The sequence below is a fragment of the Melanotaenia boesemani genome, chromosome 4, assembly GCF_017639745.1.
Source record: "Melanotaenia boesemani isolate fMelBoe1 chromosome 4, fMelBoe1.pri, whole genome shotgun sequence".
In the NCBI taxonomy this organism is placed as follows: domain Eukaryota; kingdom Metazoa; phylum Chordata; class Actinopteri; order Atheriniformes; family Melanotaeniidae; genus Melanotaenia; species Melanotaenia boesemani.
The window spans coordinates 14,455,486-14,468,756 of NC_055685.1; the positions used below are offsets into that span (position 1 = coordinate 14,455,486).

General features: G+C 38.6%; 1 protein-coding gene across 2 annotated transcripts in view; it reads left to right on the forward strand.

Moving 5' to 3' along the window:
• The window catches only part of ctnna2 (catenin (cadherin-associated protein), alpha 2), a 316,827-nt gene that overhangs the window by 135,754 nt on the left and 167,802 nt on the right, over positions 1-13,271 (forward strand). The gene's annotated exons all lie outside the window — the stretch shown is intronic.

Here is a 13,271-nt window from a genome sequence, read left to right on the forward strand (position 1 = left end):
GTTTTTCAGCTTGCTGCATCATAAATTAAAAAATTTAAAAAGTGCAGGTAAAATCATTTTCTTTTCCTTGTGCTAATGCCTCTATGTGTGGGATTCGAAGTTGTAGTAAGGGGGGGAGATGTGTTCCTATTGTTTAGTTTGTAATTAGAAATCAAGAAAAACAGACATCAAAGTACAAACCAGTGAGGTTCCCACATTTTTTATTATTTATGTATAACTGTAGCTTAAATAAGCTTTAGGTCGCCTCTAAAAGTAATCATAGTTACTGAAACTGTTGTCATTAAAGGAGTGTCGGTCTTTGAAATCATGCCTTCAGAATTATTCAAGTATTGTGCTGGGATATCCCCATGGTTACCTAATCACCGTACACCCCAGCTCCTGTAACAGTTCTTCTTCACTGGTGCTTTCGCCTTTTTTTCCCCTTTAATATTATAGTAGCACTGTCTCATATCCAAAGTATTTGTAAAATAGATGAGGCTGAGAAATGACCTGAGCTCTAACCCGCAATCCCATAATTAAATAAACACATTGCCTGGCAGCTTAAGTACTGCTCTTCGGATGGGAAATCAAGTTTAAAGAATGGGTGTCCTCACAGAAGTGCTAACTAATCTTTGAATGATGTTTATCATTGATCAAAACAAGCTTTTTTTGCACTGCAACTGCGATGTCGGCTTCCCGAGACATTTTCATTCAAAACATTTTAAGTCTTAAAAGCAAGCTTTCAGTCATAAACAAGGATCAAAGCCGAGGACAAGACTGTCGTCGTGCTCCCCCATAAAATATATATATTCTCATCAAAAACATGTTGGCGCTGACCTTATGTAACATGAAAATATGAATACATGGTTAAAGATGTACTACCTAATGATTGCATTTTCATTGTGGTCCTTACTATGATGGGTTTGTTTTAACACTCTAAATAGTTGACTACAATCCCCATCCAGGAAGCCTGTTGATGCTTCTTCAGCCCTGCTGGCCAGTGGCAAGCAATTCCGTTCCATTTTTCATGTTATAGGCTGATCATAGCTGAAAGTGGAGCAGGAAAAAAAAAAAGACACTTTCATATGTTCGACTCAGACATGAATATACCTGGTTAAAAGTGCATGGTTTGAAGAGTACACATAACGTCCTCCTTATGACTTTGGGGCTTATTAAAGAAGGCACTTCATAATGGTGTTTACTTTTATGTGAAAATGCTAATGACTCATATTTCCATCTTGCTGCGTGTAGGGGTGGTACTTAAATTTAATGCATGGGATGCTTCCATGCATATTTAAGGGTGTGAACAAATTACATATATGGTTTAAGAACTAATTACAGAGAAAAATCTTGTTTAATTCTCACTCTTTTTTTTCTGTTGTTTGTGTTTTTGTTTAATTCTAGATTTCGGACAGTTGTTTCATATAATGACTATTCAAGCAAATGATGCCATGAAACAAGAGGTTGCCTATTAAATCCAGACCGATTGAAAAATAGTCAGCAACAAATATATATCTCACTATATCTGCCCTCTATAGATCACAGGATTTTCATCAAACTTTTTCCAAAACATTAAATATTTGAAAAGGATTCATTTTAGTTTAGAAGTTTTAAATAATAATAATAATAATTTAAATAAATCATGTCTGTCCTCTAATCTACTTTAATGCACTTATCATGTAATAATGTTTCTTTCACATATTTTCTTAAATTGCTACTTCAAAATGATATAATGCATATGAAAGCTCTACCTCCTAAACAATGGCATCAACGCCCGTCCCACAGTGAGTGACTGACTGCAGACTGTCGCATGTGCTCTATTTCCACACAGTGCAGATTTGCTGAACAGTCACTTGTGTTTAGCAGCGTAGAGCATATTGGAGGTTTGAAACAAGCCGTTTGCCTTAGAACTGAATTGCTTTCATGCATGTTCACAATTCCTCCTCCACAGTTTCTGATTTGTCATTTCACGGTTTCTGTGGCCTTTTGTTCAGACTGACAGCCAACTATGCTGCAACCTTCAGGCTTTTGTCTTAATTAGGATAATAAAGAAATGCAATCCGCTGTTAATTGTACTAGAGTAAATTGATTAGTCATTTTTATGTAGTTTAGCATTTTTTGGTTAATTTGAGTCACCCATGTTTTTATTGATGCTGTAGGTCTATTAAATGATGTGTGAGTCCTGCAAGTTATACTTTTTAGACAGAAAGTGCCATGCTTTCCATCTTTTCTGTCTTTCTTTGCTTCTTTGTTCCTTTGTCTCATTTAGCACTGGGGTCAAACAGAAGATTGTATCTGCTGCCTCATGGCACAGAGGATTTGGGCACTATTTGATTCAGGAGAGAGCTAGGATCAATTTCAACCTGGCTGGCTCAATGCTTGGGTAGCCTCTGTGGCTGCCAGTTCAGGGCTCTGACCTGGATGACCAGTGCTCAATCAATGGGACTCAGGAATTTTACCAAAAGGTAGCAACAGATAAAAGCTAGGCCTGTCAGCATTTTATCTGTCAGCGTTCATGTTCTCTCCGACATTTGACTCATTTTCATGCCTTTTTCCAGATGGAAAATATGTTCATTTCCCAGTGTTTGTTTCTGTCCCCCATGATACACATGCTTCACTCTATAGAGACTGGCCACGGTTACGAGCTGTTTTGGACAGGGGGAGGACATGAAGTATTTACGTCTATCGGAGGAAAACAAACTCTAATTCCTGCGTCTTTTCGTTTCATCTACGACATGGAAGACCACATAATAACAACCATTTTCACTCTGATTTTGATTCTAGTTTTGTAGCAGCTCGATACCAGCATACTACCTGACTTTGGTCAGCTGAGGAGGAGAAGGGAGACAGAATAACGAAACGTCATCACGATAGAACGAGGGAACGACCAGAATTCATTTAGAGCGGAATGAACATATACATAATTAACAAATTATTCAATTTGGATTTAGATTTTCTAAAAAAAAAAAAAAAAGAAAAAAAAAGGTTACCCACACCTTAACTTGATGGACTAAAAATAGTGAGCAGAACCTTTAAACTATGTCTGCACAACCAAATTCTTTTAGTACAAAGATATGAGAAAAAGATTATTATAACTACTATACAGTGGGCTATTTGTACAACATGCAGAGAAGGACTTTTATGTTTTATCTACTGAGTGGACACGTTCCCTTTTCCTCAGATGTTTAATTTATTCTGCAAGTCTGTGAAACTAAATTAATATAAATCTATTGTTTCAAAATATGATTTTACATATTTTTATATATTACAGATTGAGCAAAATATACTAAATTTAATGCAGCTGAAGAAAATGAATAAAGAAAGTAATAAATTGTTATAATTGTGGCTGTGGTGAATAATCCTAATACATTTTTAAATAAATAATAAAAATGTTTTCTAAGTTTTATCTTAAAAATCCTTTAAATGGCATTAAAAAGATAACTGATTTGAGCAAGTACAAGTCCTTAAACAAGGGAAATGCAGTTGGTGCATAAACCACAAGACCACATTAGTACGATAAGGGTTTTCTGAGGCTTAGAAATATGATATGCAGGAAACACCTTTCAAAAGTGAAGCTCTGAGTTTTGCCTCCATTGTTTTCTATGAACATATGTATCATAAATAATTCACCAACCTTAAATTACAATAACATGGTTATTACATGTTATCTTGGACAAAGAACATCTGAGGCAGCCCCCAACAGTTTCATACAAGGTTTTTTTGCCGCTGGAACCACACAGTTTTATTGAGGTCACAGACCTGAGTGCACAAACACTGCCAACACATTAATTTTCACTTTCCCCATCTTTTCAACTTCTGGAAATGTTTTAAACGTCCCATGTTCCCTCTTCTTGATGTTGCTGTTACTTTGGATTGCTACATCTACAGTAACGGCATTTAGGAGACGTGGATATCAATGCACTTAGGAAAATAATTCTGATTAAACACTGGATTTGGGGTGAAACTTTTCATGCGTTGTCAGATTTCTTGTCTTCATCTCCTCCTTTGGTCAGTATAATACCAGCTGTGTATCTTATAACAAGCAGGGCTTGCTAAATAATGGCCTAGACTTTGTTCTTTCCATTCAACTGACTCTTCAGGTCCTGCCTTACTCTATGTGGGTATTTAGTTGTGACTGATATCCATGCAGCCTCTAAATGGTTGTCATTTGCCTGAGGGACCCCTAGGTATTTGTAACTGTCCTGAACATCTGCCTCGTTGCCTTAAAGTAGTTTAACCTCTTTGTGACCCGTGTGCCACTCTGATACTTTTTGACTGCATTTACCTTGTCTGAATGGCGTTCTGATATTTTGAGCACACAGCATTGCTAAATGTGACCTGGCCAACTGAAGCTCATCTAGAAAACCTTTTTCAGTTGGCATATATATGCAACAGAAGTGAATTGTATCAAAAATACCTAAAATTCAGACCTTGGTTAACAAGTCTCCTAAAAATAGATGTCAGATTTTATGTCACAATAACCATGCTCACTGCATCACTCACCTCCACTTATTGAAAAGAATCATGCATGCCAAAATATGACTCCCATTTGTGTGTGTTGTATTATCTACTGCTGCCACACTATCGTTGTAAGCCCAGCTACCCACACATGGTGTCTGTAAAAGATCAGAGGGTTCAGGTAGTGTCGAGTGTTTGTGGATGGATGGGTGTTTTGAGGCAGACAGGCATGCTTTATGGCTCCTTGGATCTGGAGTGGCAGTGCCAAAGTGAAGTGTTTCGACACAACAATGATCACACGGCGCTGCTGATGCAACCCTTGACAGCAGACATGTTCGCCTTTATGTTCATGCAGATGTGTGTGACTCGATACACTTTTACGCATTTTCTGTAAAAATCTGACTAATAGCTCCCTCAACATTAGATTAAACTTATACAGTAACAGCAAAAAAGATGTATATATATGTATATATATATATATATATATATATATATATATATATATGTAAAATTCTGTGCTTCTGTATACTGTTAAATAGGACAAGGAGAACAGAGCCATCAGAAGGAGAGGGAGGTTCAAGGACAGAAAGGGGAAATGTGATTGATCTAAAGGGAGATGTGTCTGGCCTGGCTTTCAGCTATACCCACCCCACCACCAAACCCGTTGCAGCTCATAGATCCAGCCGTCCTACCTAAGTCAGGGTGATGGAGGACCTTGTCTGCTCCTGTGCTGCAGTGAGAAAAGAGATGGAGAAAGTGTTGTACAGGCATCACTGGGCAAGTCTGGGAGTCTGCTGACACAGACAGTAGTTATGGTTTTAGGACCTGGTTTAAACATGCAAGACTTCTTACTGGAGGACATTACATTGATTGGGAATGTAAGTGTGAATGAAACTTAGGTCAGAAATAGTTTGATTTACAGATGTCTGCCATAAAAGGCAGTATTATTACTGTAAATCATGAGGCAGTATAACATTTTCTGGTAGTTCTCTCAATTTAAAGCACCATATCTGATCATCATTTCGGTGTTTTCACCAAACAACAGAAAGAGGAATAAAAAAGATAGTCGAATCCTGCCCATGTGTAACTATATCAAGTGCAAACACATGTTTTTACCTTTCTCTAAAATTAACCATTCTTATTTCTTGAGGCAGCTATAAATATATAATGCTTTAAATCATGTTTGAAATTTACAGAAAAGCTCTATCTGGACTGAAATAATAGACTGTCCACCATTTAATTTTCTTCTGCCAGATAAAATACTTGAAGTATGACCTAAGTGGTCTGTTCCCTCCCTGCAAGCCGTTCATCTTGGCAGAATCATTTACTGCCGGTGGAGGGGGAGATGTAGCTATGGGTAGGAGTGGATGAGCAGGAGTGGGAGGATGTTCTATCTGACTACAGCGCGGTGTGTAACTTAACTCATTTAGCCTATTGTTGTCATTTTGCTTTTCATGACAAAAGACCCCATTGTGAAGTCAAACTCCCTCCTGAATGACTGTGTAAGAGGGGTGCTTTACTTTGTAAAGGATTATCAGGAGAGGGTACTGTGAGATTTTATGCCTGTCATTAGGAAACAAAGAGACAGAGGAACTGACCACAATAAATCATTTTTTGCTTCCCTACGAGCAAAAATTAGACGGGCGAGGGAAGAGTGGCATTCTGTGATTCATACACAAAAGACTAAGGTCCTTGTTGGTACATGATGGCCACTGACAGAAGATAGGGGTGCCTCCTTGAGTGTGTGTGAACAGGGTTTGGTCTAGCTCCACTTAGATTTGCCTTCAAGCCTTTCCTTAGGGAAGAGGATACGCTGAAAGCTCATGGCTAGTATGTGTACAACCTTGGCATCACTAATGAGCCTGGTGGGCCTGAACTTCTGCAGCAGGCTGTAACCCAGGCAACAGGCTCGCCACCACATGCTCCCTGAGACTGTTTACAAATGACAACTGGCTGAGGTGAGAGCCTGCTGCTAAAGCAGATGTGTTGGATTCAGCATAGCAGGCAGGGGTCTTTTTAACTGAAAGGTTCAGATTTTGTTATTTCATATATATATATATATATATATATATATATGTATATATATGTATATAATATAATATACAGACAGGCATCCTATATAATAGCTTTACCATGCTGTAGCCTAACCATGATATTTATAGAACTGATCATTCAGGTGTTGCAGGCTTCTTGTAAACATAATGTTATGTCACCACTCCTGCAAACACCCCATACATCTCACTGTGTTGTATATATGAATCATCTATTAGCATAAAGAATCACAGCTCAACGTGAATGTGTGCTCCTCTCTGTAAAACGTGCTTTTCGTATCATCTCAAGCACTTGGCAGTTTAACAGCGCACAACAGACCACATTAAAGCGACTCTAGAAATACACATGCACATTTTTTTTCTTCCTTCTGATAAACAAGAGTGAAATTAAGAAAGCTTTTTCTTTTTTATTAAATTGATTGTAGCAACAGCTTTATTGATTTAAAAAGCTTTTGTGGGTGTATTGCTCTAATAAGATCCCATTTGTATTATTTTTAAAGAAACATGAAAATTGATGGGGAATATATTACTCATTAGCATTACAGGCAGGAATTTGTTTCTGAAAAGATATTTGAAGTTTATCTTTTTATGATTACCCAGCCTTCGATGTTAAGCCAGTTAATTGTGAAAACATGGCCTGTGTAGGATTTGTATTTTATTTTATTAGTTGTTTATTTTTTTAGATTAGTCCTTTTCTTCAGAGATGAGTTCGAAGTAAATGGGAATGTATATTCAGTGTTGCCTGACCTACAGAAGAAGTTACCACTTGATCATACCTGCGGATGACAAAGCACAACAACACCTTTGTTATGTTTTAAGCTCAATGTGTTGGTAAATTTGAGAGATGGTGTGCAGTGATGGTCAGTTCTCACTGATCTGTAATAATGTGAACTTTGTTTCTATGAGAGGCACAGGAACAGCTTTAAGTCATGTTAAGTAATGGAACCATGACAGCTAAAATTTGCACCTACTAGAGCCAATGAAGCACAACTTTTTCAGTACTGTAACTAATTTACACAGGTCTGTTCTGGTTGTGACAGCTTAAGGCCGCCCTATCTTGCAATATAGGATGTCCATTCATGATGAGCTACAGAGGTGTGTAGGAAAACATTACTAATGTATTATTGTGTTACATTAGTAATTTTTGGAAGAGTGCAAAAATCAAGTTATTTTATAGTAAAAAAAAAAAACAAAAAAAAAGAAAGTCTTAGTAAACACTCATATTCCAACCTTGGCATTGGGTTTTCTCATTATTTGGGAAACTTGAACAAATTTAGCAGTGTGAAATATGTATTTTTGCCTTTTTTTCTTTTGCCTTTTTTTCTTTCTCCCCATAGTCATACATGCTTCAGAATTTTGGACACCAAAAAACCCAGTCTTTCACCGTCACCTGAAATATTTCCCAGTTTAAAGGCAAATGGGTCCAAAGAGCAATCTGGATGGGCAGATTGTAGAGCTTGGATGGCTCAAATTGGCATACAGTAGTAGCGGTTTAAAAGTTCCCCTGTTTCCATGATGGGTCCTTGACTGGCTCTTGACTGGTCCTTGACTGGTCCTTGACTGATCCTTGGCCGACCCTTCACAGGTCTGCGGGGGTAATGTAATCCCCCGCAATGACGTCGTCAGCGAGGCTCTGCCCCTAAGCAGCCCAAGTAAAAAAACAGCTGCAATCCCTCTTTTGTCCACGGGGAGGAGCAGTGATTTGATCTTGCTGCTCTCTAAACAGTTTATAATGAGCTGTGTCGCTCATTTGTTGCATTTTTGCCAACATTTAAAAAATGATTTGATTTGAAAATGGCGTCAAATAAATGTATCAAAAAAGCCAACATGTGTAGCTAATGGTGTTATGAGGCAAAGCACAACCTCCTCAAGTCGGCTAAGTGGTGAATGTCACTAGCAGCGAGCTTTCTAAACATCCCGAGGAGCGCTGCCAGCGGTCATTTGACTGCAACGTAAGTTATTCACAGTGGGGGTTGATACAGCTGCTGCATAACTGAATATTGACAAAATCATAACGTAATATCGGCAGGTAAAAATAACATAATACTGATAATGTGTAAAGCAGGGATCACAAAAGTCCGGACCCAGCCCAACCTATATTCTGAATTAGGCCTCAAAGTGCTATTATCCTAAGTAGATAAGTAAATAAATGGTTTATACTGTGAAATGAAGTGTCCCTGGATTTTATTCATAGCGATCTAGTGATAAAACGTGATAAAACGTCATACAGCTGTGTCTCAGTGGTGGGACAGCTGCCTGCCCGCTGTCTGAAGCAGGCACATGCGCAAAGGCTGGTAGGAATGACAGGAACCAGCAGCCTATCAGCACACAGGGTTTGTGATCTTACAGCCAATCAGAAGCAGAGTAGGGCGGGCATTTATTACAAGTCCGTAGCCTTGTTATATACGACAGTTTGGCTGAGAAAGAGTCTCCCTGAGCGGCTCTGTGGAAGTTTAGACGTGCTAAACTGCTCGTAAATATTGATGTGTTTACTTTTCCAAACAAGTAAGCAGGTAAAACTATAGACAACAACTATATAATAAAAGTCCTAAAATACCAGGTTCAGCGTTTAGTTTTTAATACACTATAAGCATGGTAGCGTGACTGGCGGTCATCAAAAGACCGCTGGCGGCGCTTCCAGTGTTTAACACTAGAAAACCCAGAGATTTCTTATCCCTCTACCATGCCCAGAGTACAACCAAAAGGCTGCCCGGTTTGAAATTAACAATTCAATGGCCAACAATTAGCACCTTTACATTTGTAAACACAGCCATTACCTGCCGTTAGCTGTTCAAGCATACTCCTTGGGGGGAGGAGTGTGCTTGAAAAGAGCCTTGTGGACTGTGCTGTATAGTTTCACTCACCACAAACGGTATTTGTGCTTTTGACCATTTCTCACATTTTCATGTACCCTTTATTGAGCATTGGTCATGTGAGTTTTCATCGTCATCACACTATTGTACGCCCAGCTTGCTTTCAAGTGAGAGATTATCACGTTTCTGTTTCCACAAAGGAAAGCATAATCAAGTATTTCAAATGAGAGATAATTACATTCCTTTTGACCTGGGAACAGAAAAGCAAAATCAATTTAATGTTCCTCACTTCCTAATATGGTGCAACAAGGTTCACAGTCCTCAATGTTTTTAGTAAAAAAAAAAAAAAATTAAAAAACACCTTACTAACAGGGTGGAATGGAACATAACAGAGTGGAACAGAATATAACAGGGTGGAAAATATTTGTTCCCAATTCCAAATAAAAACGCTTCAATGGCCAGATGATCAGCAATGAATAAAGATATTTCTACAGTGATCCAGATTTTTTGTTTGTCGTTTTTTTTGTTTTACATTTTAGATTTTGTAAGAGATGGGTGTGTTTTAACAACAGCAGTTTTATCCGTGACTTTAATCGATAATTATTATCATTATCCAGTGTATAAAAATGTTGGTGTAAAAACGCCAAAGATAGATAAGCATGATGCTGAACTTCGTGGTCTTAGCTCCTGGTTTGGTGTGTCTTGTTCTGTTTATTCTGAAAGGTATACCAAGTTGTGGGCTGCATATATGCAGCCCACAACTTGAACAAAGGCTAAATTCCTCAACATTCGCACTTGCTCCATAAAATTACCATCTCCAAGGCTCCTCCACCACCACTTTGACTATGGATTGATAAGTAAATGAGCCGCAGTTTTGTAATTGTTGCATTGTCAAAACAGTTCTGTTAGTGTTGTCACACAAAATTCAGTAGACTAGTTGGTTCCTATGCAGTGAATTTACATGTTATTACAAAAATACACAATAATAAAATAGGCAAGTGGTAACAAAACTGGGTCACTTGTTCAGCTGCCTCATTGCGGCTCATTTACGTATCAATCCACAGTCAAAGTGGTGGTGGAGGAGCCTAAGAGATGGTAATTTTCTGGAGCAAGTGCGAATGTTGAAGAAGGTGCATGTTCAAGTTGGGGGCTGCATACAGTACCTTTTGGAATGGTAATCAGAGCGTGTCGGGGAATAGCCCACCTGGAGGGGTGACGTAATCGGGATTCCCGGCGAGCAGGAAGTCTCAGCACAGCGAGTGTTGGATGTCCCCCCGCGATTAGACACATTGAAGTGGAAGAAATTATCTCCGATCCTGCGTGGGGCTTTTATCTGTCGCCCTGTCTTCTTATGGAGGTGAAATAAATAATATGAGAATAAAATAACCCTTCCTAGCTACCTCAAACAGATTCTGTGTTGCTTGATCCAAATCTGATTTGTCTATGTTAATAATGCTAATATTAAAAGATTAATCAGTATGATAAATACATCCTATTGAGAATAGAGCTAGGGGCTGTGATCCAGTATTTAAAAGGTTTTATTAACCTACTAGCATTCATTTCTGAATAAAACAATTGGCAGCGCACAAGCATGTTACAATTTCACATTCCACGTCAAACGATGATTATGTATTAAGTTTTATGCATTTTTATGAATTGTGACTGGCCATCAGAGGTGCTTTGAGTGGCGCCTCTGCCGGTCAGTGTAAATTCAGATAAAATCTGACAGACTACGGGCGATGAGAAGTCTGTGAGAGAAGCGCCATCTTCTGGGTCTACCCTATATTACAAGGAATGGGTGGAGTTTGATTAAAACATCGACACTCCCAGGAGAAGGAGGGGGCCTCTCTGGCGGCTGGAAGTTGGAAGGCAGCTGGCTGGAACTGGAATGGAACTGGGCTGGAAGCCGGCAGGTATTCGGCTGGCTTTCAGCTTGGATGGGAACTTTTAAACCGCTACTACTGTAGCACCCCCCCCCCCACACACACACACACACACACACCACACACACACCACCACCCCCTCTCCTCAAACCCTGACAGATTCTCCCTTCAAGCTTTTTCAAGCTCACAATGATGTACTTTGAGACGGGGGGGGGGGGGCAAACCTGATTTAGTGGGCCTTTGTCTGCGCAACACATCCATGAATATCAAAATCATTATCTGCTGATATCAGGACACAAAGCAGATTAAAACACGATTATCTGGCTCGTTGTCATTGTTTCAGGCAAGAGATATAAACTAAAATTTGAAAGTGAGGGAGCAGAAAGAATTTACCTCCAGCTGTGCTGTTTGTTTACATGTCTTAGGGTATCATGGGCCTAGTTAGAGTTTGTGTACATGAGTTGTTTTTGAATCCCAGTAATTACCATCCTCCTCCCTAGCGTTTATGACTGCAGTATTAAAATGACAAGAGGTCTTCCTTTTCCCCAACAGACTGTCGAGACACATAAATTTGTAACAGCAAAGTAAAACAAACCAAGAATTCCTGTGTGATCTAATACTCCACAACCCAATCTTGTAGGATATGTTTAAATCGTGTTAATCTTTACAGCCTGGGCTGTTTAGTACCGCACAGCAGGTTTTATAACCTGATTATTTATGAGAGCAGCTCAGATGTGAATAACCTCAACACATTTTAGTATTTTTTTTTCTTGAGTTATAAATTTCTCAAACCTATGTGTCTTGTGTCAGTTGCCTATTTTTAGCATTTTTTTCTTTACTTAACGTGCACTCCATGAGGTCTTTCACAGACAGACAGATAACAAAGGTAATCTTGGAGCCTTTGACAGGGTGTCGGTGTCAGCATAGGCGGAGGCCCTTTATACATGCCTCATTCAAGTTAATGGGACTCTGAAGGTAGAAAATGGGTAGCCAGGAGACAAACGAATGTGTTGACAGTCTAAAGCACAAGGACACGAGTCATCATGTGCTCCTTACTTGGTTTGTTCTGACATGGGGCATGGATGGTAACTCACATTTTGCCCTCCTGACAGCTCCAAAGAAACAAATGCTTTCATGCTCATTTCCTAAAATAACAGCTTGTAGAAAGGAGCTCAAAAAAGACAACTGCTACTTCTTTTAGAGAAAGAACAAGTATGTCCAAGACACTGTTGGATGCCATGAAGATTTCTCAAACGATCAATCATAGGTGTTCAACTGGAATAACAAGAAATATACTACTTTTGTTAAAATCCTATCTTTTTTTTTTGCCATGCTAGTGGTGACCATGGCTGGAGGCATTGTGTGTCCAGGTTGTCCATCTATCCCATTCTCACAACAACATGTCTCAGGAATGCCTTGAGGGAATGTCTCCAAATTTGTCACAAACATCCACATCTACTCAAAGCTGAAGAAGCCTAGTTATAAAGCACAACTAATCAAATGGCTATTTAAAAGAGTGCCCCTGATCTGCTTCAATAAATTGTCAAAATGTTTCCCCCTGGAAAGAGTATTAAATAATAATAAAAAAAATTAACATGTATTAAGGGTGAACCTGCATAAGGTCATTATAGTGCAGCTGAAGCAAAAAGAAAAACATATTTTTTTATTGAGTGTCTGACAAGGTCAGCATTAAAATAAAAGCTTAAAAAATAGAAGAAACCATCTATATAACAACCATCTCATAACAAATTATGTAGAAGGACAGAAAAATAAATAAGTTTAAATGAGATTTTCTAACGTAAGTGAAGGTGACAAGATTAACTATCTGACAACTCTCACAGCGATGACTGCTGTGAGTGTGAGGGAAGATATACCCCACAATGTTGGATAAAATCACCCTGCCACATTCAGAAAGCATCACAAGATTATAATCAGGTTGCAGTAAAAACTAAAACAAAATAAAACAAATAAATAAAACTGAATTTAGCTTCTTTTAAAGATTGCTGTGGTTGGGGCAGTTTTGTGATGTACATGTATAAAAGGATGAAATGATTAACATCAGACATATTTCCCTAACCATCATTTGT